The 23,421-nt window shown below is 36.6% G+C and overlaps 1 protein-coding gene across 3 annotated transcripts in view; it reads left to right on the top strand.

Annotated features, from left to right (window-relative positions):
- Positions 1–23,421, top strand: part of LOC106061330 (uncharacterized) — a 172,739-nt gene that overhangs the window by 341 nt on the left and 148,977 nt on the right. For 2 of the 3 annotated variants that reach the window (XM_056033981.1, XM_056033980.1), the window contains exon 2: positions 49–220. The gene's annotated coding sequence lies outside the window, so the exon portion shown is untranslated. Of the gene's footprint in view, positions 1–48; positions 221–13,310; positions 13,466–23,421 lie in introns of those variants that run through there. The other variant, XM_056033983.1, reaches the window with a different exon arrangement.

The following is a 23,421-nucleotide window of genomic DNA, read 5'->3' as shown; positions in this document are numbered from 1 at the left end:
TTTTTGTTGGTAGAATAATTTTATTCCTGATTTTCTTCTTTGTTTTAGTTGAACACTAAACTGGATAAACTTAACAATACAACTGACGTAGCTACCAGTGTTGTAGTTAAAACCAAAAGTCAACAGAATTTGTGTGGACGTCTAAAGTGCTCCTAGTTGTCAACACTTAGCTACCGTGGGACTAAATATTTCATCTTTTGTCTTCTTCTAGTTCTCCAGGGTAAGTTTCGGTATTTAATCTTTTTTTTATGAATTATTATTTTTAGCGGCCCCCCAAAGGGAAAAAGACGCTATCAGTTTTGTGTGGCCTGTCTGTCCTTCCGTCTGTAAGTCCGTTCTGTTTAGATCTCAGAAACTAGAAAAGATAGTGAAAATCCGACATCATAATAAGACCACTCAAAATTCTGATACAACGGCTACTTTTTTGATTTCTGAAAGCGAAGAATCTCATTTTTTAAATCTTTATGCAAGCAGTTTTTTTCATAAAATACACAATTTTACACTATTCACTATTAATTATTAAAAAACATTGGAATCTCTTTACTAGGGGAGAAAACTATTTACCATATTTTTAACACATTTATGCAAATGGTTTTAGATTTTTTGTCAAAAAAATTTTTTTTTTACAAATGTATTGTTAAGTTAAATAAGTTCTGTCATACTAATTACTACATTTACAAAAAAAAAATGTTTCTTTTTTTAAAGAGAAAAAATCTATTAAGTATGCATATAAGTTGGACATAATTTAAAACAACAATCAATAAGTAGTTGTTCATATTACCATGTGAACTGGAAGCACCAATCCGCACAATGGCCATAAAACCACTTAACTAAAGGATTTTTCTTTTTACGGAAATCTTTTATTCTTGATGATTTCAATAAGAGATTGACCCTTTACAAAACTATTAGATTAATTAGATATTCATTATAAGACATTAGTTAGGCCAGGTTTGCATCTAACTTCACATTCACTTTCATCTATCCTTTGGTCTGCTGGACCGCTTGGGCACCACACAAGATCTGTCAACCTTCTTTCTCCATTCTTCTATGTCATTTTTCTTTGATAGAATTTCATTCTGATATTCTTTCTGAAAATATTGATGTCTGCCTTTTTACCTGCCTGGTGGACCACTTTGGGGCCGATTTAGGTTTGTGTTTCCACACAAACTGTCTTTGTAACCTTGTTTTGTTTGTTTGTTTGATGTTATACTGCTAATACTGTCATATTTCAGTTGGCAACAAATCATGGACATAATGTCCTCACGTAGATCAAAACAACCTACCCGGTATCTAAACTCTTCCCTCCCAAGTTACTTTGCAAGAAATTTTAAAAGTTAAATATTCTGTAAGCCTGTCCATATTTAAAAAAAAAACTATTTACGTAGCTACAAAGATACTTTAATCACGTGATCTTCTAAGATAGTCTAATCACGTGATCTTCTAAGATAGTCTAATCACGTGATCTTCTAAGATAGTCTAATCACGTAATCTTCTAAGATAGTCTAATCACGTGATCTTCTAAGATAGTCTAATGACGTGATCTTTTAAGATAGTAAGATAGTCTAATTCACGTGATCTTCTAAGATAGTCTAATGGCGTGATCTTCTAAGATAGTCTAATTACGTGATCTTCTAAGTAGGCCTTTCTTTCTCTCACATTTGTATTTGCCGTTTCTTTCTCTCACATTTGTATTTGCCGTTTCTTTAGCTGATCTTCCAACATAAATCTATCTAGCCTGCATCCAAAGTGAAGAAACACTGTTACAGAAAAGCTTCTACCAATTTTGTTTTTTTAGTAGGAAAACTAATGTATCATCCTATTTTAGTTTTCTTGTCACGGTGTGAACAGTGAACCATGGACATGAACTGCATATCTCCAAGTGAATCAACTGGAAACCTTTCATCATTAGGTCAACATTGTCGTCACAGTTGAAGAGCTTTCAGGACGTTTGGCTGGGGGACCGGCACATCATTCGCACACGCATCAGAAAAAAAGCAGAAAACCTAGAAAAATGACGAGAGGTTGTGAAAGAGTTATCTATGATGCCCTAACAACTTTTTTTTTTTATACAATAAGGACTTTTTTGGTAGAAGAGGAGATTAATTAGAAACAAAATAAATTAAAAGTTTTTGTAGGAAATAAAATGTAAAACTGGGGCCAAAGCAGATGTCAAAGTTTGCCGACAAATACTTTCTACCGTCAATAAGTTGTCGATTTTGTTGAGCAGTCTCTTTAAGTTGTCGCCTTTGTTTATCTTTTGATAATTTGTTCTCCTTTGTTAGACTTTTGATAAGTTGTCTCTTTTATTAATTCTTTGATAAGTTGTCGCCTTTGTTAGTCTCAATAAATTGTGTCCACTACGAGCTTTTCTCAAATTAAACAGCCATGTTTGCTATTCTCTTGATAAAGTCCCAATTAAAATACATAGATTTGTCTTTCCATAGAAACTTAAACTTTTTTGGAAGTTACCCACTGTGTGTGCGATCTAGACGTTGTTCTCTTCAGTAAGACGTGAACACAGTCTGGCAAAGAGAAACCTTCTAGTTCAATTCATCACTATCTCGTGTAGAGAAAAGAGAGAGAGAGAGAGAGAGAGAGAGAGAGAGAGTTTGGCATTGCATTAATTAAAGGTCAGCAACGCTGAATCATTTCAACAAATAGACACACACACACACACATTCTCTTGATTATTGAAATGAATTTGAAAAGAAAAGAGACATACAGCTTGACAACGATCTATCAAAGTATTATGTGGTGAAACGTTTTGAGGTTGAATCCTTTTATTGTAGTCGACTGCTCTTCTCATCTTGTGGGGCGCACAGTGGGCTAGCGTGGGGCGCACCTTACAGTGGGCTAGCGTGGGGCGCACCTTACAGTGGGCTAGGGTGGGGCGCACCTTACAGTGGGCTAGCGTGGGGCGCACCTTACAGTAGGCTATCGTGCTGGCAAGAGGACAATTTCCTTTTTTTTTTCAAGGGCCGAAAATTCTTCGTATTTCATTTATCGCTACCCCTACTAAAGCATTGATCCATTAGAGGCCTATACATAACATTAGCAAGATTTTAAAACATCCAATTAGTATTATTATTTCAATTTAAAATTCTATTTGTGCAGCTCAGAATGTAAGTCATTACTTGGCTCCGTCCATCGCTCCCCCAGACATCCTCGCTAGCTAAAGGGGGCACGCGTATAACCCTTTTTTTTTTCTGGTGCGGAAGTGTATAGTAAAAGTATGAGAAGCACTGAACCAGAATGTAAGAGAGAGATTTGACATGACATTGTAAGGACATGGAGACACACATAGTGAAACTAATTTCTCTCTTTTTTTTTACTTTTATTGTTCTTGTTCAAAAACAGCCCCGTAACTAGAGAGGCAGATCTATCATTCATGACCTGACATTCAACTAGAGGCAGATCTATCATTCATGACCTGACATTCAACTAGAGACAGATCTATCATTCATGACCTGACATTCAACTAGAGACAGATATTCATGACCTGACATTCAACTTGAGACAGATATTAATGCCCTGACATTCAACTAGAGACAGATATTCATGACCTGACATTCAACTAGAGACAGATATTCATGATCTAAATTCAACTTGAGACAGATATTAATGCCCTGACATTCAACTAGAGACAGATATTCATGACCTGACATTCAACTAGAGACAGATATTCATGATCTAAATTCAACTAGAGACAGAAATTCATGATCTAAATTCAACTAGAGACAGATATTCATGATCTAAATTCAACTAGAGACAGAAATTCATGATCTAAATTCAACTAGAGACAGAAATTCATGACCTGACATTCAACTAGAGACAGATATTCATGATCTGACATTCAAGTAGAGACAGATATTCATGATCTGACATTCAACTAGAGACAGATCTATCATCCATGACCTGACATTCAAGTAGAGACAGATCTATCATCCATGACCTGACATTCAACCGAAGGTATTTATTTGTAGGTACACACGGAGACAACAAAATCTATTTATAAATTGGCAAAATAAGACAAAAAATGACGTCTGCTTGGTCACGTGGTACGGGCTTCGGACTTTCGTCACGATGGTCTAGAATTCAAACGAGCAAGTCTGAGCCAGGACGTAAACGGTAAAAGGCATAGAAAATAGAAACGCCTTAACGAATGAACAAAACATGGAATCTAGAAATGAAACCATGACCCTCGACTAAAACTAGTTCAGCTAAATGAATCTAGAAATGAAACCATGACCCTCGACTAAAACTAGTTCAGCTAAATGAATCTAGAAATGAAACCATGGCCCGCTACTAAAACTGGTTCAGCTAAATGAATCTAGAAATGAAACCATGGCCCGCTACTAAAACTGGTTCAGCTAAATGAATCTAGAAATGAAACCATGGTCCGCTACTAAAACTGGTTCAGCTAAATGAATCTAGAAATGAAACCATGGTCCGCTACTAAAACTGGTTCAGCTAAATGAATCTAGAAATGAAACCATGGCCCGCTACTAAAACTGGTTCAGCTAAATGAATCTAGAAATGAAACCATGGCCCGCTACTAAAACTGGTTCAGCTAAATGAATCTAGAAATGAAACCATGGTCCGCTACTAAAACTGGTTCAGCTAAATGAATCTAGAAATGAAACCATGGTCCGCTACTAAAACTGGTTCAGCTAAATAAAAAGTTGAGCCCAACCTGTTCATCAAGTACTCACATTTGTCTTGCGTGGGCGCGTGTTAAGATGTAATTACAGACGTCACTGTCTTGCGTCATGCCAAGATGAACAAATCACTCCAAAGTAAATCAATCAATAAGTCTCTACCAATACTCACCCCCTCCCCGATCACACCCACACAGTGCTGACTGGGATGCAGGCGTGGTAAACTTTGCTCCCCCATCTTGAATTGTGAGAGCCCTTGTTAAGAAAAGTAATTAGATGAATTCTTAGATGGGACAATATCCCAGGGTACCAGTCACAGAGGAAAAGAACTACCGTGTAACAGTGAAAGGTCAGCAAGACCAACTGACTGGGTGGTTTCGAATATACATTTATAAATTCGCGATTTGACGATAGTGAAAGTTAATAGATTGTTCTCATCATGAGAAGAAATGAATAAACTCTTTATCTTGATGGTGACTTCAAAACTTTAGTACTGGTTTAAAATCTATTTTGAGAAGTCTGCCTCGGTGTGTTTATATGAACACAAGCCCTAGAGAGTGTCATCATATGAACACAACGCACTAGAGAGTGTCTCATTCAAATACACACAAAAGTCGTGGTGTGTGTCTCTTGTGTTCATATAAACACAAAGTCGTGGTGTATGTCTCATTATGTTCATATAAACACAAAGTCATGGTGTGTGGCTCATTATGTTCATATAAACACAAAGTCGTGGTGTATGTCTCTTGTGTTCATATAAACACAAAGTCATGGTGTGTGGCTCATTATGTTCATATAAACACAAAGTCGTGGTGTGTGTCTCTTGTGTTCATATAAACACAAAGTCGTGGTGTGTGTCTCATTGTGTTTATATGAACAAAGTCGTAGTGTGTGTCTCATTGTGTTTGTATGAACAAAGTCGTGGTGTGTGTCTCATTGTGTTTGTATGAACAAAGTCGTGGTGTGTGTCATTGTGTTTATATGAACAAAGTCGTGGTGTGTGTCTCATTGTGTTTGTATGAACAAAGTCGTGGTGTGTGTCTCATTGTGTTTATATGAACAAAGTCGTGGTGTGTGTCTCATTGTGTTTATATGAACAAAGTCGTGCTGTGTGTCTCATTGTGTTTGTATGAGCAAAGTCGTGGTGTGTGTCTCATTGTGTTTGTATGAACAAAGTCGTAGTGTGTGTCTCATTGTGTTTGTATGAACAAAGTCGTGGTGTGTGTCTCATTGTGTTTGTATGAACAAAGTCGTGGTGTTAGTCTCATAGCTGGTTGCTACGACCCATACATATATTAAACATAAATGAATAACAGCACCAGGGACCAAGTTTTTAAGAGAGAAAGTAGTGACCAGCAGTGACCTACATATTTTGTCAATTTTTGATTTAGCTTAAGGCTATAAGGTCTCAAAGGTGTGCGTTCAATATTTGATAGGGCTATTTCAATAGATATCATTTCAACTCACCAGAGCCTGGGTTCACGAGGGACTTCTAAAAATAAAGGTTGTTCACTAAGTGAATGATGACCACAAACAAATTTATAAAAAGTTTTTGGTTTTCAAATTCCAAATGTGGAAAGTGGCCTTCAGGGGCAATGGCATTCTGGGAATAGGGAGGCGTGACCAAATAAAGCAAACGGATATAGCAATTAAAGACCAAAGGCAATAGTTAAGAGACATTACGTGAAGTGGATTAGCAACCAAGAGGAATCATAAATACATATCATTGATTTTGTAGACTCCATTGAAACTCCATAGTGTTTTAATTATAAGTGAATTTTTTCTTTCTATTTTGGTGAAGTGTGTCTCCAAGTACTACTCAAATAGGATCCCTTGAGTCTGGTCCGATATTTTCTGACGGCATGTGGGGTGGGTGGGGGAGAGGAGGGTTGCCCTTACCAACACGTAGCTCAAGTTTGACCAAAATTAGCCTTTCATTGGAGATTCAAACTCGAGAGCTTCTGTAAGTAGACAATATATGCCACTCCACTGAAAATGTTCTCTAAAAAACTGTTTCTGTATGTGTCTGGTGATGACTTTGAATCCAAAGAATTAGTTTCATCTTGTAACTCAAATAAACTTTGTCATTTCTTGTGAAACTAATAGCCAGATAGTGGCATAAAGAATGCCAGACCTAACCAGAACTAAATTCAACTAATACTAGATCTAGTAAGGCCTAACCAGAACTCAATTCAGATCTTTTGTGACCTAACCAGAGCTAAATCTGATCTTGGGTGACCTAACCAGAGCTAAATCTTATCTTGGGTGACCTAACCAGAGCTAAATCTGATCTTGGGTGACCTAACCAGAACTATATTCAGATCTTGGGTGACCTAACCAGAACTAAATTCAGATCTTGGGTGACCTAACCAGAGTTAAATCTGATTTTGGTTGACCTAACCAGAGGTAAATCCATATCTTGGAAGACCTGACCGGAACTAGATTTAAACCAGAAACTTGGATGGTATTACCGGGATAAAATCTCTACTTAAAAAGTTTCTCTTTCTCCTTCTCCCCCCCCCCCCCCCACACCCCCCACCTTTTGACCCTAATCTCATAAAATGTAATCCTTGTTGACCTTTGTCACTCTGTACTGGTCCGTTTTATGGTGGACATCTAGTTATGGATCACCTATGACGTCATGACCACACCACCCTTCTTGTTTAGTATTTCCTTGACCTCTGTATCTAAATACAGAACTGACCAATGGCCCTTTCTCGAAGACTATTTACCAGAACCCTAGAGGGTGGACGCCACATGTCAGGGCGGTTCAAGAATGAGGAGGGATCTATTTACTTACTTAGTTATTAGGAAATGACCCACGATTCAAAAAGACTCTCTCTACCAACTGACCAAAAATTTGGACAAAAATAAGAAATTCAACTACAAGTTTAACTTTGAGCCCCTGATAAAACTTTTACTAGATCTATACGTTTAGATTTAAATCGAGACTTTCATTGTAGCCAAATGTTTAAATGAGCAACCTAAAAAGAACTCTCTCTTCGAGTTTTTGTAGTGTTTTGTGTCACACGACAATGGGAACGTCAAAGCCTGATCATTTTCTCGCAAGAGTTTGGTCTTGTTCTATATATATATATATATATATATATATATATATATATATATATATATATATATATATATATAAAACTTAGTCGCGATGTTGAGACAATATGTGCCAAGATTTTCATGGAAGTCATAAAGAAAACAGATTGATTTCAAAGATTGCAGGGTTCATTGCTGCTGCTGCTCTCTACGTTGTCAAAATATGGGCAGTGTGTTGTTTATAGATTCTTAAGACTAAAGATCACAATTTTCTTTAAGGTTAAGATTGAATTCGCAAAATCCTTCATACCATTGTATATTACACTCTAGATGGCAAAGATATAATTAAAACATCTCTTTTTCCAGCAAACATTCTCAATCTGTCCTCCACCACGTCTTTTGTTACTCTCCATTTCCCTATGTTTGAACAGGGTCTATCAATTACAGTGTACTTGCATTTTCATCCATTGTCTCACTTTCTCTTTTACTCTTGCCTTCTCACATCTTCCACTCTCGGCGTTCTCCGGTTTACCTCGTTTCTAGTTCCGGAGATGATCAATGCTGTTACAGAGCGGAACAGCCTCGACTCAGTTTTGGTTGTAGTGAGAGCACGTGATCTACTGTCCTGACTGACTCACTTCAGTACATCAACTATTGAGTCAACATAAAGTGTGTACTGTTGAAACAGCTCTGTAGCAGTGGCGTAGCACAATAGTTTTAATGGGCTAGGTGACAGAAATGTGAACAGATCATGCCTTGGATAAGTAACTTACTTACTATAGTGATACATGAGAAAAAGTAGATTAATGAATGAATGCATTTAGTTTATAAAACAAATAACATAAGAATAAGAAATTATTTTTTTTAAAATCCATTCCTCTTTTATAAAGCTGTTAGTGTTCTATAAGTTCACTTTCCATTTATTACTTGTGTTGTTTCACTATTTCTATGAGTCTTTTCAATGAGTACACATCCCAGTTATTCTATTACTGTCCAGCTAAGATCTATAGATTATTTTTAGTACCAGGTGACCGTTTGAATAATTTGTTGAGCAAATATATTTACTTCACCGAGCCAGCGTAGTCATCTATGTGTAAGAAGAGCATAGATGCTGTGCATATTGGCCCCTTTCAAAACGTCCTGGTTGGAGACATGATCTCTCCAGGAGATGCACATTATGCGTCCAAGCTTAAGTGGAAGTTATTTTATCTGTGTTCTTGACGCATGTAAGCTGCCCAGCTCTCACCTTCATAAAGAAGTGTGCTCAGAACGCAGGCATTGTAGCCAGAAGGAAGAATCCCTAAAGACATCCTATACGCTGAGCTTGCAGAGGGAGTCAGACACAAGGGTGGCCCAAAACTAACCTACAGAGATGTCTGCAAGCGAGACATGAGAACCACAGGCAATCGAACAAAGTATGTTGGATGAGAAAGCCCAAGACCGGACAGCATGGAGACAGACTGTACGTGCTGGTACGAACTTCGCAGAGAGCAAAAGAAACGAAGCTGCACCAGTCAAGAGAAAAACAAAGAAAGCTGCCCTGTCAACTAGCCTTAAAACAGATGCTTATACAACTGTGGCAAACTCCAGAAACAGTGTCGCAAGTCTTGTACGAGTGTCCCCAGCTCCGCGAGCTAAGGGGGGACCTGTCCGAGCAGTCACTTGACTTGTATGGTAGCTACGAGGCATTAAGCCGAACGGCTAAGTTTCTTGCCAGAGCACTACGGGAGGATTAGTTCTTCCTGCTCTGTTTTTCAATAGGAGTTCATCTCAGGTGCCACTCCAGAATTGACTTGACTAGTCACTCCAGTATCTTCCCCGTTTCAAGACGAAACCAAAGCCAGTAACTCACCTGGGCACATCCATTGTCTTCCGAGACAAAAGGAGCCATATATAGGTCTATATATAAATTGACTTATTTTGGAACGGGTAAAACGGGTAAAGACTCCCAATTCGAAAAGTTGCTTTCGTGTTCATTTAGTTCTAAATGTTATTGTACATGGCTATTAGAAAAGAAAGTCTCTTAAGTCCCCAAATAGAACACGCCGGTATGGACAGTAGAGAGCAGTGATGCTCAACCTTACTCGCCCAGCGGGTCCACTCGCCCAGCGGGTCCACTCGCCCAGCGGGTCCACTCGCCCAGCGGGTCCTTTTTAGTTCCGACACTCGTGTCGCAGGCCACAGTAACAAAAAGTTATTAAAAAAAAAGGAAATAGACAATGAACCATTTTTATTAGAAACCTATGAATCTATTCATGATTTTGATAAAGCTATTTTATGTTCTTTCAAAAGAGCCACTCTTCCTTTATAAATCAAATATGTTGGCTTATCATCAGTACCAATCCAATTACACAAACTTAGGGAGAGATTTTTTTCCAAACTTCTTTTTTTTTTTTTTTGTGGAGAGGGATTTTCTTCACATTGTGCCGACGTTTCGGCGGGCCGGATTGAACCACCTCGCGGACCGTATTTTGAGCATCACTGGTATAGAGGGACTTCGTATGGTCCGACAGTTACGCTGGAGAAAGCACTATTCCGTAGGGTGGGACGAACGTTTTCAAAAGGCAGTCATTTTTTTTGTGAGCTGAAAGGTGGTAGACGTAACAGAGATGTCCCACAGAAACGCTTTTACGACAAGCTTAGGCACCAACTTGCTTTAACTGACATAGAAGAAGGTATCTGACTGCAATCGGCTTCAGAACGAGATAGCTGGAGATTTCTTATACAAAGACATACATACATACATACAAACATACATACAAGAATTGCTCGCTTAAGAATATATGATAAGACGGTGCAAAATATTCATGAAAGTCTATTATTTATTCAACTCTTTACTGAATACAAAGACACATAGGAGACACATATGAGTCGAGTGCGGGAATACCCGCTGAAAGCGTGCTCAAAAAAGCCAAATTTTTATTGTAAGAGGATTATATTTTTTGTTTATTATAAGGATCAAAGCAAAGCTTTCACTTTGTGCCCAATTAGCGAGTATAAGCTGTCGAATTTCTATTTCTAAACTATTGGATAGTACGTGTATTGGAATTGTATAATACAAATCTATACTATATGTCTAGTACTGTCTAGTAGACTATACACTTTAAGCAATTCTCTAAAAAAAAACAATGTTTTTGTATTTTCTCACTTGGCCATCTCTAGTGGCCCACCTGGTCATCTCTAGTGGCCCACCTGGTCATCTCTTATAGCCCATCTAACCTTCTCTTGTTGACCACCTGACCATCTTTTGTGGCCTAACTGGTCATCTTTCGTGGCCCACCTGGACATCTCTTGTGACCCATTTCTTCTGTCTCTCCTCTATCGTGGCAATACAGATCAAATACAAACAGTAAAGATCAAATAAAAACAATAAAGATCAAATAAAAACAATAAAGATCAAATAAAAACAATAAAGATCAAATAAAAACAATAAAGATCAAATACAAACAATACAGATCAAATACAAACAATACAGATCAAATACAAACAATACAGATCAAATACAAACAATACAGATCAAATACAAACAATACAGATCACTGATAGAGAGTGAAAACCTCGTTTTGTTTTTGTCTACATAAGAACTTAGGGAACTAAAGGTCAAACCAAAATTTGACATGGACTTGGAAATTGTCCTCTATAAGACCGGACATGTTTCGCCCACTATTTCTCTACCTCCATCTTTCTGCTACATTTGGTTTGCAGAGTGTACATTCCTTGATACAATAGACTATGTCAATTATTGCTAACTTGAGCGCTGTATTCAGTTATGTACTCATCTTTAGTATTTCTATATCCCAATATTGATTTTGAAGACCAAAAAATAGAGATTTGTTTCTATCAAAATGTTTGCGATCTCCGCCCCTCCCCCGTGTTGTAATGATATAGAAGACAATGTAGGTTAGGACAGAAAGAAACCCAGATTTCAATCTGACCCCTAATCGATTTGTCCCGGAACGTATTAGTTATCTCGAGTTTATTCTAAGCTCTGGAAATTGCAAAACAAGTAACGACAAAATGAGGAAAACAAAACGCAACAAAGGAAAAAGCAATTTGATAATGAACGAAACAAAACAAAGAGAAACGATTTCAAAGAAGTAAAAAATGGAATGTTAATTGAAAAATTGGGTAGAGTTATAGTTTGAATACATACACCTAAAATAATTAAATGGGTCAACTGTAAAGGCCAGAATACTTCACGTTATACTTGTCTGTGAGAAGTTCTTAGAGCGTCTACCCTTAGGATTAGGTAGAGCAGGCTTTAAGTTTGATGAGCATACAACAGACACACACTGACCTGTGTAATATCACTGAAGTAGTAAGTATTCAATACAACGACGTTGTGGTATGGGATCATGTACATAACCTATATAACAAACAGTTGCTGCCTGCTCGCTGGATTGTCTTTGGCCGTCTCGATGGTCCCGGGTTCATACCCTGCCCGCTCTCATCCCCCGTTGTCCTAGACTAGGACACTCATCCACAAAATGTAAAACATTTGACAAACATTTTTATCCTTTGATGTCTCATTCTTATACAGACACTATTACACCACTTTTCAAAGATCTAGATATATTACAGACCAATTTAACTAATACACTTTTCAGCAGGGGCGGACTGGGAGTCAAAATCGGCCCGGGCATTTCTGTACATTCCAGCCCACAAGTTGTATGCCACATGATGAGCGTCCAATCATACCTGACCTCAAAATCATAGTGTAAATTTTAATAATGTATCGAAAGTAGTTGGTATATGAATAATGTATTGGATGATTTTGATAAGCGCTATTACTAAATGAATGAAGTAGAACACTTGGAATGAGGAATCTCTTAATGTGAAAAGTTCTTGATACCATATACATTAACATTCACATTCAAAACATCTGAAGGTCCCCCATTAACGAACATATGATTCACTTTCACTCCTCGCCATTTCTCAGACATACTTCAATATAAAAATACAACTCTTCATTTTCCATTATTGTAACTGTCCATCCCACAAGGTCATTGGGGCGCGGTGGCTGAGTGGTTAGGCGCTTCTCTCTGCACCTGGGGTCCTGGATTTGGAATCTCGGTGAAGACTAGGATTTTGAATTTTAGGATTTTTAGGGCTCCCCTGGGTCCAGCCAACTTTAACGGGTACCTGACTTGAGTTGAGAAAGTAAAGACTGTTGGTCATTGTGCTATAGATCGCAAGGTCCGAAAGAGAAATTTACTCTCATATACTCCTTTCTCAATAACTTGGAAACCTTAAAGCTGGCTACACACATACACAACAGTACATATCCACTTGTTTTTAATATCCTTACTTTCAGTAAAACAAAAGCTGAACAGATAATCTCATGTTCTAGCAAAGCCTCTTTGTATTTCGACATATGTCAATAAATGTGTAGTCTTGGCATTAGTGTTTCTTATGGCGTTAAGCCTGTTCATTCGTAAATGCTGTAATTATAAAGGTGGTGAATGACAGACAACAATCTAAATTAGACTAAATAGAGACCAGACGTAAATCTAGATTTAAATGTATTAAATAATTTGAACAAAATCTATAAATTATTAAGATATAGCTTATCTTCTTACTGCTTAGTGGGTACAGATTTTATTTTTTATGTGTCAGACGCGAATAGCCCAATTTTCTATAAAAGAAATTACAAAAGTCATTTCTGTATAGAAGAAGTTACGAAGGCTATATAAAATACAACCACAGACCTATATATACTACAATAAATATAGGTTTTTGATTGCTAGTTACGATTTATTTAGGTAGGTGCTGTTTTACTATTACATACCAAGTATTAGAGTTTAGAAAAACCCAGGTTTGTTTCTTGTGCAACGCTATTAGCTAACACCTCATATCATCTCTCCATTACTATATTTAGATCTATAATCTAATTCTAGTCTAGATCTATATATAAAAATCGAAGAGATCTAGTAATAGTATAGATTCTATCTTGAGACTAGATTGCCGAGTCTAGCCTATGTTTGTAAAATGTTTTACATGTTTCGGATGTTCCTTCAGAGTTGAAGATAGTTTACTTCCTAGTCCAAACCTCCCGCAGGACGACGGGGGATGGGAGCGGGCAGGGTTTGAACCCTCGACCGTCGATAAATCCGAACGACAGTCCAGCACGCAAACCGCACGACCAGGCAGCCATCAGCAGCCAGGCAGCAGCTATGCTATGCCTATAGATAGTTTTTATTAGAAAAAAGTCTAGATATTAATAAAGACTAAAGTTTTTTAATTATTAGATTCTTAGATATAGACATAAGACATAGATCTAATAAAACTGTAATAAGTTTACTATACTCTATACTTAATCTACTAAACTAGAGATCTATCTATACATCTATCTATAATCTAGTCAATTTAGATCTATACAATATTCATTATAATACTTCTACTTATAATGACTTATTTAACAAGTTAGTACTTAGACTTAGATCTATTATAGTTTATTAATAGATTTACTTTTCAATGCCTAGACCTAATAATAAAATTGCGAATGATTTCTATAATGACTGATTATTATCTAGGTCTAGACTCTACTTAAATCTAGTCTAAAATAATGACTGTCTAAGACTCTAGATGATTGAGAAGTTCACATAGAGGTGTTTTTAATAATACGGCATGTCGGCTGAAAGTATATAAAGTGCTTTTTTTTTGTAAAAATAAAAAAGAGGCTCCGGTACTCAGTGATAGATTGCCTAACTTTCAACTAATAATAAATTAACGTTGAATTACAAGAAAAGTAACCATTTTTCCCGACATTGAAAAAAAGGTGCCTGTACCCCGTACCGGTGCGTACCGTCACAAAAATATATGTATATCTCAATCTTCTTTCATTTCATTTTTTTTTTTTTGCGGAGTTATTGCTACTTAATATATTGATACCGGATCGATTTAAATAGGGCCTAAGTATACAAGCAGGATTTCGAGCATTGGATAAATTTATTTTTTAAGTACAAAGTTTTATGGAAGAGGCAATATATTAGTTGTTTGAAGTTTGTAACTTCTTAAATTCAGGCTAAAAATATCGAAGCCTACATTTTTACTCATTTCTAAACAATTAGAAGAGATGGAGTGACTCATAGTGTAGCTTGTGTACATCTGCAAAAACACAAACTCAGTTAGACTTTCAAAACTATTAAAAGAAAAACTTAGTGATTATTTTTACTGTATAATTCTATTATTATTCCTTTTTAAAATTAGGATATAAACAAAAATTTGCCATATGACTTTATCTAACAGAAAAAAAAAATTAAACTTACGTCTATTTGTGCGGTTATTTATAGTTACCTAGTAATATAAAATATATTGAACTAACACGTACATTCATCATAATGCAGCCATGCGATTTTTCGTTTATAAACATAGCATTATTTAAGACCAATATTTTACAAAGGCTGCTTGGAGAAATCAGGTATACCCATTAGGAGAAAAACGACCCCTTTACTCAAGAAAAATTTAAGAAACTAGAACAGACACAAAATAAACAGTGACATTTATAACAAAAGAATATTCAAAATTGATTAGAGTAACACCTTTTAAAGTAATCATTTAAAGTTTAAAAACACTACAATTTTTTTCAACAATTATTTTGTGCATGAAATTGTGTATCGGAAAATGCCGGGTACATGAAATAAGCTAGTCCTAAAAAAACAACACAGATCTTGGGTAAAATACTCATCAAATAAAGTACTGTAAATGTGTAGTTTCAGGCGCTAGTTTCATGTCTTTTCTTTTTTTAGCCTCTATCGGGTTATATCCCAACTACCCGTATTTGCGCCACTGTCTCAACCGACTCTCCACACTGTCGGCAACGGGCATCAAAATTTGGCCGGAATCGGGCAGAGTAAGCACCAACAGGGCAGTGCCCAGTTATACACTGCGCAATGATTGATTGTTCCGACCTTTTTAGCCTCCACCATGGATCGTCGCGGTCCGGGCGACGCAAATGTTGCCAGACTCCACGGGCTTTGTTGGACTGTGTGGACTCAGAGGCGCTCAAAGATCCCAAAATTTTTTTTTAAAAAAGTTCTTAGGTGACCAGTTAACGTTACTCTACTTATTCCAGAAGAGTTAGAAGAGTCTAATGAAAGACGACGTGTCGTCCTGTATGTGAAAAATAACGCAAAATGATTTTAAAAATGTTATTACTTCAACGATCAAAAAAAGACTATGGCATGATTATTCCTGGTCCACTGGTGAATTCGATGGGGGCAGCCTCTGAGTTTGTGTGATAACATAAACTGTCTTTGTAATATTGTTTTGCACAGCATTCCAGCAATAGTTATTATTTATTTTCTGCTCCTTCTATTTAAGATTCTTTTGCATTTTGATTCCAATCAACACAACACTGTTCATAATAATAATTGTGATTTGTGAAGGACTTCGTAGCGGGTCAACTTCATCAAACAAAAAAAGAATTCGTATGTGACTGGACATGTCCTCTATAGGAACGTTGTTGTTGATCTTTTTATTACACAGTAGCGTCGATCTCTATAAGAAATAAATGCCTTAATTTTCTTGTTTGTCGTTTAGTGACGTCTACTAGAAGCACTATAGACAGATGAAGGATATTAACGACCATGCTTTAGATTTGTATTAGACTTGAAAAGTGTAACATTAAATATTATTTAATCATGACGCTAAAAGTGTTGCCTTTTAGGAGTGTACTAATAAAATAATATGGCATTCATGCTGCCCTTGCGGTGGCCCTGCCGGCCCACTTGGGTACCGGCCCATCGGGCATTTGCCCGAATGCCCATATAGCCAGTCCGCCCCTGCTTTTCAGAGATCTAGTTCTGTTAGAGGCCAATTTAACTAAGACTTTTCTCATAATCTAGTTCTATTAGAGACCAATTTAAACAGTTGGCCTACACTTTTCAGAGATCTAGTTCTGTAAGAGGCCAATTTAAATAATACACTTTTCAGAGATCTAGTTCTGTAAGAGGCCAATTTAAATAATACACTTTTCAGAGATCTAGTTCTCTAAGAGGCCAATTTAAATAATACACTTTTCAGAGATCTAGTTCTGTAAGAGGCCAATTTAAATAATACACTTTTCAGAGATCTAGTTCTGTAAGAGGCCAATTTAAATAATACACTTTTCAGAGATCTAGTTCTGTAAGAGGCCAATTTAAATAATACACTTTTTAGAGATCTAGTTCTGTTACAGACCAATTTAACTAATAAACTTCTCTTAGATGTAGTTCTGTTTCAGACCAATTTCTAGCAGCAAATAAAACTGTCCAATCGTCGCAGAGTTATTTGTTGATAAATTCACTTTGATGTGTTTCTGCGTTTAGACATTTAGCTCAATTCTATGGAGAGTTCTGTTTTCTGTCTCCAGGGTTAGGTGTCCCGTTCTCTCTTCTTATTAAATGTGTGCTGGCTAGATAAAAAAACAACAACAACAAAAACATAGCCATTTGCAACGAACGAAAAACTAATTTTAAAAATATCGCCGACATAAAAACAAAACAGTCATCTGATCTACTTAATATTGTCAGTCACTAGGAAATATTTATTATTTGTTTTGTTAAATTTCTACTCTAATTAAATTGGAAAATAAAATTGTTTCTGCATTTTTACAATTTAATGCAAAAACTAAATGTCTGCTTTCTGTTTGGGTTGACAATTGAATCGAATTTCTTTTGAAGCACATGTCTACTTAGCAGACGATGTTTAAATTAAGCTCTTTAGCTCGGGTCTACGTAGCAGACAAGAGTTTCTATAGTGAATGAAGCACAGGTCTACGTAGCAGACAAGAGTTTCTATAGTGAATGAAGCACAGGTCTACGTAGCAGACAAGAGTTTCTATAGTGAATGAAGCACAGGTCTACGTAGCAGACAAGAGTTTCTATAGTGAATGAAGCACAGGTCTACGTAGCAGACCAGAGTTTCTATAGTGAAAGATTGACTTGCTTGTGTGTGACCCTAGCCAAGCATTCCCTCCATCGTACTTTTGTATCCATGAGGAAGGTCTCCTTAAATTAGGATTAATGTTTTCACTGGCATTCGACTTTGAAATGTTTCTACAGTCTAGGAGTTTGGCCCTCGTCGGAATGGTTTTTGTTCTTTTTAATTTTTGTTTGTTTGCTGTTATAAACCATTACAGCCATGTTCTATTAATTGTTTACCTTTTGTAGCCATGTGTTCCATTCATAACATGCACATCAAAACCAAGCTGCAGGTCGCTTCTAAAACATGTTTTTAATGTCAATTCTAATGAAACATTCAAACAAAAAACCCATTGCTGACATTTTAAGGATTATTTCCCTTGTAATTTCACTGTCCAGTCTTCATTTCTCTCTCTCTCTCTCTCTCTCTTTCTCTCTCTCTCTCTCTCTCTCTCTCTCTCTCTCTCTCTCTCTCTCTCTCTATATATATATATATATATATATATATATATATATATATATATATATATATATATATATATATATATATATATATATACTAGACATATATTACCCGCGGCCCGCGGGTCTTAATTTGCGTAGCACTGTCGATATCGTCACTGAGAGTGTTTTGTAAACAATTAAACGAAATAATAATGTTATAAGTAAAGCGAATGCGTGAATGTAAAATTAGTATGAATGGAGCATAGACATAAATATAGACTGGCCCATTAAAGAGTTTTATGAAACGAAAATTTATGACTTGCAATTTTGTATACTTTATTATACAGCATTTATGAGCAGTATAAAAGTTAAGTATTCATATTTATTTCAGCCATAACCTATATAAGTATTACAATATTTTCACTAGTGTTTTTTTTTAATCTCTCAGAATGAAGATCATGCAGTTTTTCCATAGACATAAATAAATATAGACTGGCCGAAGGAAGTAACTTCATGTAACTTGAAAACATGTATATCTATTGTATTTGGATTTCCGAATTATGAAAAATTGCATGATCTTCATTCTTATATTTATTTATGAATAGCACATTAGGTTTTTGAAATAAGACTTTTTAATAGCTGAAAAATGCACTGTAGATACCTCTGAATATGCATTTTGTTGCAATTCAATACCAGAAATAGTGCTCTTGGCCGCGGGGCTTTGCCCCTTGCTAGCAATGGCTGGGAGTCAACAATTTTTTCCACTAACTACAGGAAGAACCTATTCTAGGGCACAATAAACGTGTTCCGAAAGAATGAAGGGTCAGAATGTAATAAAGATTATGTACACACACACACATACATACAAATATTTTGTTTTCGCGGGGTGGGGGGGAGACATAAATCCCCCCTAACCCCCCCCCCCCCGAAAAAAAATCCTGGCTACGCCCATGGTAGTATATATAAGTCTATGATCTAGATTTGACTAATCTAGATTTAAATATTGGCTTGGAGAGCTCATTCTGCGCTGCGAGAAGACTTTGCTCTGCGCATGCGTGACCTTTTTTAGTACTCGATTCATGAATGAATATATCTCAACACGGCTTCGCAGCTTTAGCGAACAAACGTATGAAAAAAAGCTTTAGAAAAAAACACATTTGAATGTTAATTTGATTAAAATATGAAATGAATGGACTATAATTAGTATGTTCATTTGTTAAAGTTTAAAACTATCTTTGCGAAGAGAAGTTCTATCATCTTAGAGTTGAATTATTAAAGTTTTAGAGTTTTAGACCTAGGAATAGAGAGATGTGTAACCTTTCGTGTAATGTCTAATGAAAGAATGTACGTCATGAATTCTACATTCGCAGATATAAGGAACGAATCGATGTAAAAATACTTTTGAAAGACAAATTTGAAGCTTAGTTTTATTTAATAATGAAATCAATAGACTATATTTTGTATTTTTTAAGTGTTAAAATAAAAAACTATCTGTGCAAAGTGTAGTTCTTAAAATTAGATCTAGATCTAAATCCTTTCGATCTTTTCTTATGTCAACATGGTAAACATGATTTATAAGATAGGCCTACTATACTTTCATAGAGTAGTTCAAATTTTTTTGAGGGTCTTAAGTTTGTTTTAGGGCTACAATACATACACTACGGTCTAAGTTAGTACCCAAGGAACATTTATGTCAAGTTTTATCAAGATTGGTCAAGCGGTTTTGATTTCTATTCAGCACAAACATACATCCATACGCTTTACATTCTACTTCATAGCATAAGATTATTCTCTTCATGGCTCAAGAGTTTGGACATGCAAGAAGAAGTAAATGAAAGATCACTCTTTTATTTCTGCAAGTCGGACGAACTAGAGTTATCCTACGGAAAAAATAGCAGGGCCGGACCGTTGTGACCAAGAAAGATCACTTTTTTTATAATTTCTACCTCACGTAAATTTAGTGGCGAAAAAAAGGGGGGGGGGGAGGGAAGAACAAGTAATCTACTCTCTATTCACCCGTCACTAAATAGCGGGGCCGAACTTAACCATTGTGAGACCCTATGCGAAACGGAATTCACGGGGCCCAGTTTGGGTAGGGATACGGATTATAAGTGAAAATTAAGAGTTTTTATTAGAAAATTAATTCGTCTTTGCATTTTTTTCATTCTTTACTACGTACAGAATTATTTTATGAGCGTTGCGTGTTGCGAAGTCATACAGTATATCATAAAAAATCTATTTCCTACATAGATCACGCTCAATAGCAAGAGTTACCAAATGTTTCAATCTATCTTCGAGAATTGTTGACCTAAAGTAATTCTTTATTAGTTTGAGGCGCGTGAAGCTTCTTTCACCAGATTTCACAATTACGGGTATCGCATAATGCCGTTTTGTTTTTCATCGCGCGTACGATTGGCGTTTTCCATTTTGAATTACAGATTTTTAGTCTATATATTTCAGGAGATTTGTATGAGTTTTCTAAAGATTTTAATAATTTCCGGAGATTTGCAGGACTTCTTCGTAATTTTGCTATTTCAGGAGTTTTCCAGGAGCTCCTGGTAAATCGACAGGATGCCGCGGGAAATATGTTATAAAATATAAAATGGTTTAATTGAATAATTTATACACCTAGAATTATCGCGGGTCCTATGAAAGTGCGGGGTCCACTGCGGTTGCATATGTTGCAATGGCCTAAGGCCGGCCCTGCAAAATAGCGCCTTATGCTACGCCGCCGGTCGACTAGTAAGTTATATACTTCTTCAAATCCACGAATAGCTTAGGTGTCTAACCACGTCAACTGCTCGCTAAAAATACGTGATAGATTGACCATAACATGATATGGGATAAGATTGTTTAACTAGTGACCATAACTTGATATTGGAGAAGTAGTGTTGGACTAGAGACCATAACTTGATATGTGAGAAGTAGTGTTGGACTAATGACCATAACTTGATATGGGAGAAGTAGTGTTGGACTAATGAACATAACTTGATATGGGAGAAGTAGTGTTGGACTAATGACAATAACTTGATATGGGAGAAGTAGTGTTGGACTAATGACCATAACTTGATATGGGAGAAGTAGTGTTGGACTAATGACCATAACTTGATATGGGAGAAGTAGTGTTGGACTAATGACCATAACTTGATATGTGAGAAGTAGTGTTGGACTAGAGACCATAACTTGATATGGGAGAAGTAGTGTTGGACTAATGACCATAACTTGATATGGGAGAAGTAGTGTTGGACTAATGACCATAACTTGATATGGGAGAAGTAGTGTTGAACTAATGACCATAACTTGATATGGGAGAAGTAGTGTTGGACTAGAGACCATAACTTTATAAGGAAGAAGTAGTGTTGGACTAATGACCATAACTTGATATGTGAGAAGTAGTGTTGGACTAATAACCATAACTTGATATGGGAGAAGTAGTGTTGGACTAATGACCATAACTTGATATGGGAGAAGTAGTGTTGGACTAATGACCATAACTTGATATGGGAGAAGTAGTGTTGGACTAATGACCATAACTTGATATGTGAGAAGTAGTGTTGGACTAGAGACCATAACTTGATATGGGAGAAGTAGTGTTGGACTAGAGACCATAACTTGATATGGGAGAAGTAGTGTTGGACTAGAGACCATAACTTGATATGGGAGAAGTAGTGTTGGACTAGAGACCATAACTTGATATGGGAGAAGTAGTGTTGGACTAGAGACCATAACTTGATATGGGAGAAGTAGTGTTGGACTAATGACCATAACTTGATATGTGAGAAGTAGTGTTGGACTAATGACCATAACTTGATATGGGAGATGTAGTGTTGGACTAATGACCATAACTTGATATGGGAGAAGTAGTGTTGGACTAATGACCATAACTTGATATGGGAGAAGTAGTGTTGGACTAGAGACCATAACTTGATATGGGAGAAGTAGTGTTGGACTAATGACCATAACTTGATATTGGAGAAGTAGTGTTGGACTAATGACCATAACTTGATATGTGAGAAGTAGTGTTGGACTAGAGACCATAACTTAATATGTGAGAAGTAGTGTTGGACTAGTGACCATAACTTGATATGGGAGAAGTAGTGTTGGACTAATGACCATAACTTGATATGGGAGAAGTAGTGTTGGACTAGAGACCATAACTTGATATGGGAGAAGTAGTGTTGGACTAGAGACCATAACTTGATATGGGAGAAGTAGTGTTGGACTAATGACCATAACTTGATATGGGAGAAGTAGTGTTGGACTAATGACCATAACTTAATATGTGAGAAGTAGTGTTGGACTAATGACCATAACTTGATATGGGAGAAGTAGTGTTGGACTAATGACCATAACTTGATATGGGAGAAGTAGTGTTGGACTAATGACCATAACTTGATATTGGAGAAGTAGTGTTGGACTAATGACCATAACTTGATATGGGAGAAGTAGTGTTGGACTAATGACCATAACTTTATATGTGAGAAGTAGTGTTGGACTAGAGACCATAACTTGATATGGGAGAAGTAGTGTTGGACTAGAGACCATAACTTGATATTGGAGAAGTAGTGTTGGACTAGTGACCATAACTTGATATGGGAGAAGTAGTGTTGGACTAGAGACCATAACTTGATATGGGAGAAGTAGTGTTGGACTAATGACCATAACTTTATATGGGAGAAGTAGTGTTGGACTAGTGACCATAACTTGATATTGGAGAAGTAGTGTTGGACTAGAGACCATAACTTGATATGGGAGAAGTAGTGTTGGACTAGAGACCATAACTTGATATGGGAGAAGTAGTGTTGGACTAATGACCATAACTTGATATGGGAGAAGTAGTGTTGGACTAGAGACCATAACTTGATATGGGAGAAGTAGTGTTGGACTAGAGACCATAACTTGATATGGGAGAAGTAGTGTTGGACTAGAGACCATAACTTGATATTGGAGAAGTAGTGTTGGACTAGAGACCATAACTTGATATGGGAGAAGTAGTGTTGGACTAATGACCATAACTTTATATGTGAGAAGTAGTGTTGGACTAGTGACCATAACTTGATATTGAGAAGTAGTGTTGGACTAGAGACCATAACTTGATATTGGAGAAGTAGTGTTGGACTAGAGACCATAACTTGATATGGGAGAAGTAGTGTTGGACTAGAGACCATAACTTGATATGGAAGAAGTAGTGTTGGACTAATGACCATAACTTTATATGGGAGAAGTAGTGTTGGACTAGAGACCATAACTTGATATGGGAGAAGTAGTGTTGGACTAATGACCATAACTTGATATGGGAGAAGTAGTGTTGGACTAGAGACCATAACTTGATATGGGAGAAGTAGTGTTGGACTAATGACCATAACTTGATA

The sequence above is a fragment of the Biomphalaria glabrata genome, chromosome 6 (genome assembly GCF_947242115.1).
Source record: "Biomphalaria glabrata chromosome 6, xgBioGlab47.1, whole genome shotgun sequence".
In the NCBI taxonomy this organism is placed as follows: Eukaryota; Metazoa; Mollusca; class Gastropoda; family Planorbidae; genus Biomphalaria; species Biomphalaria glabrata.
Note: the sequence above shows the minus strand (reverse complement) of the source record. Positions and strands in the feature narration are given on the sequence as shown.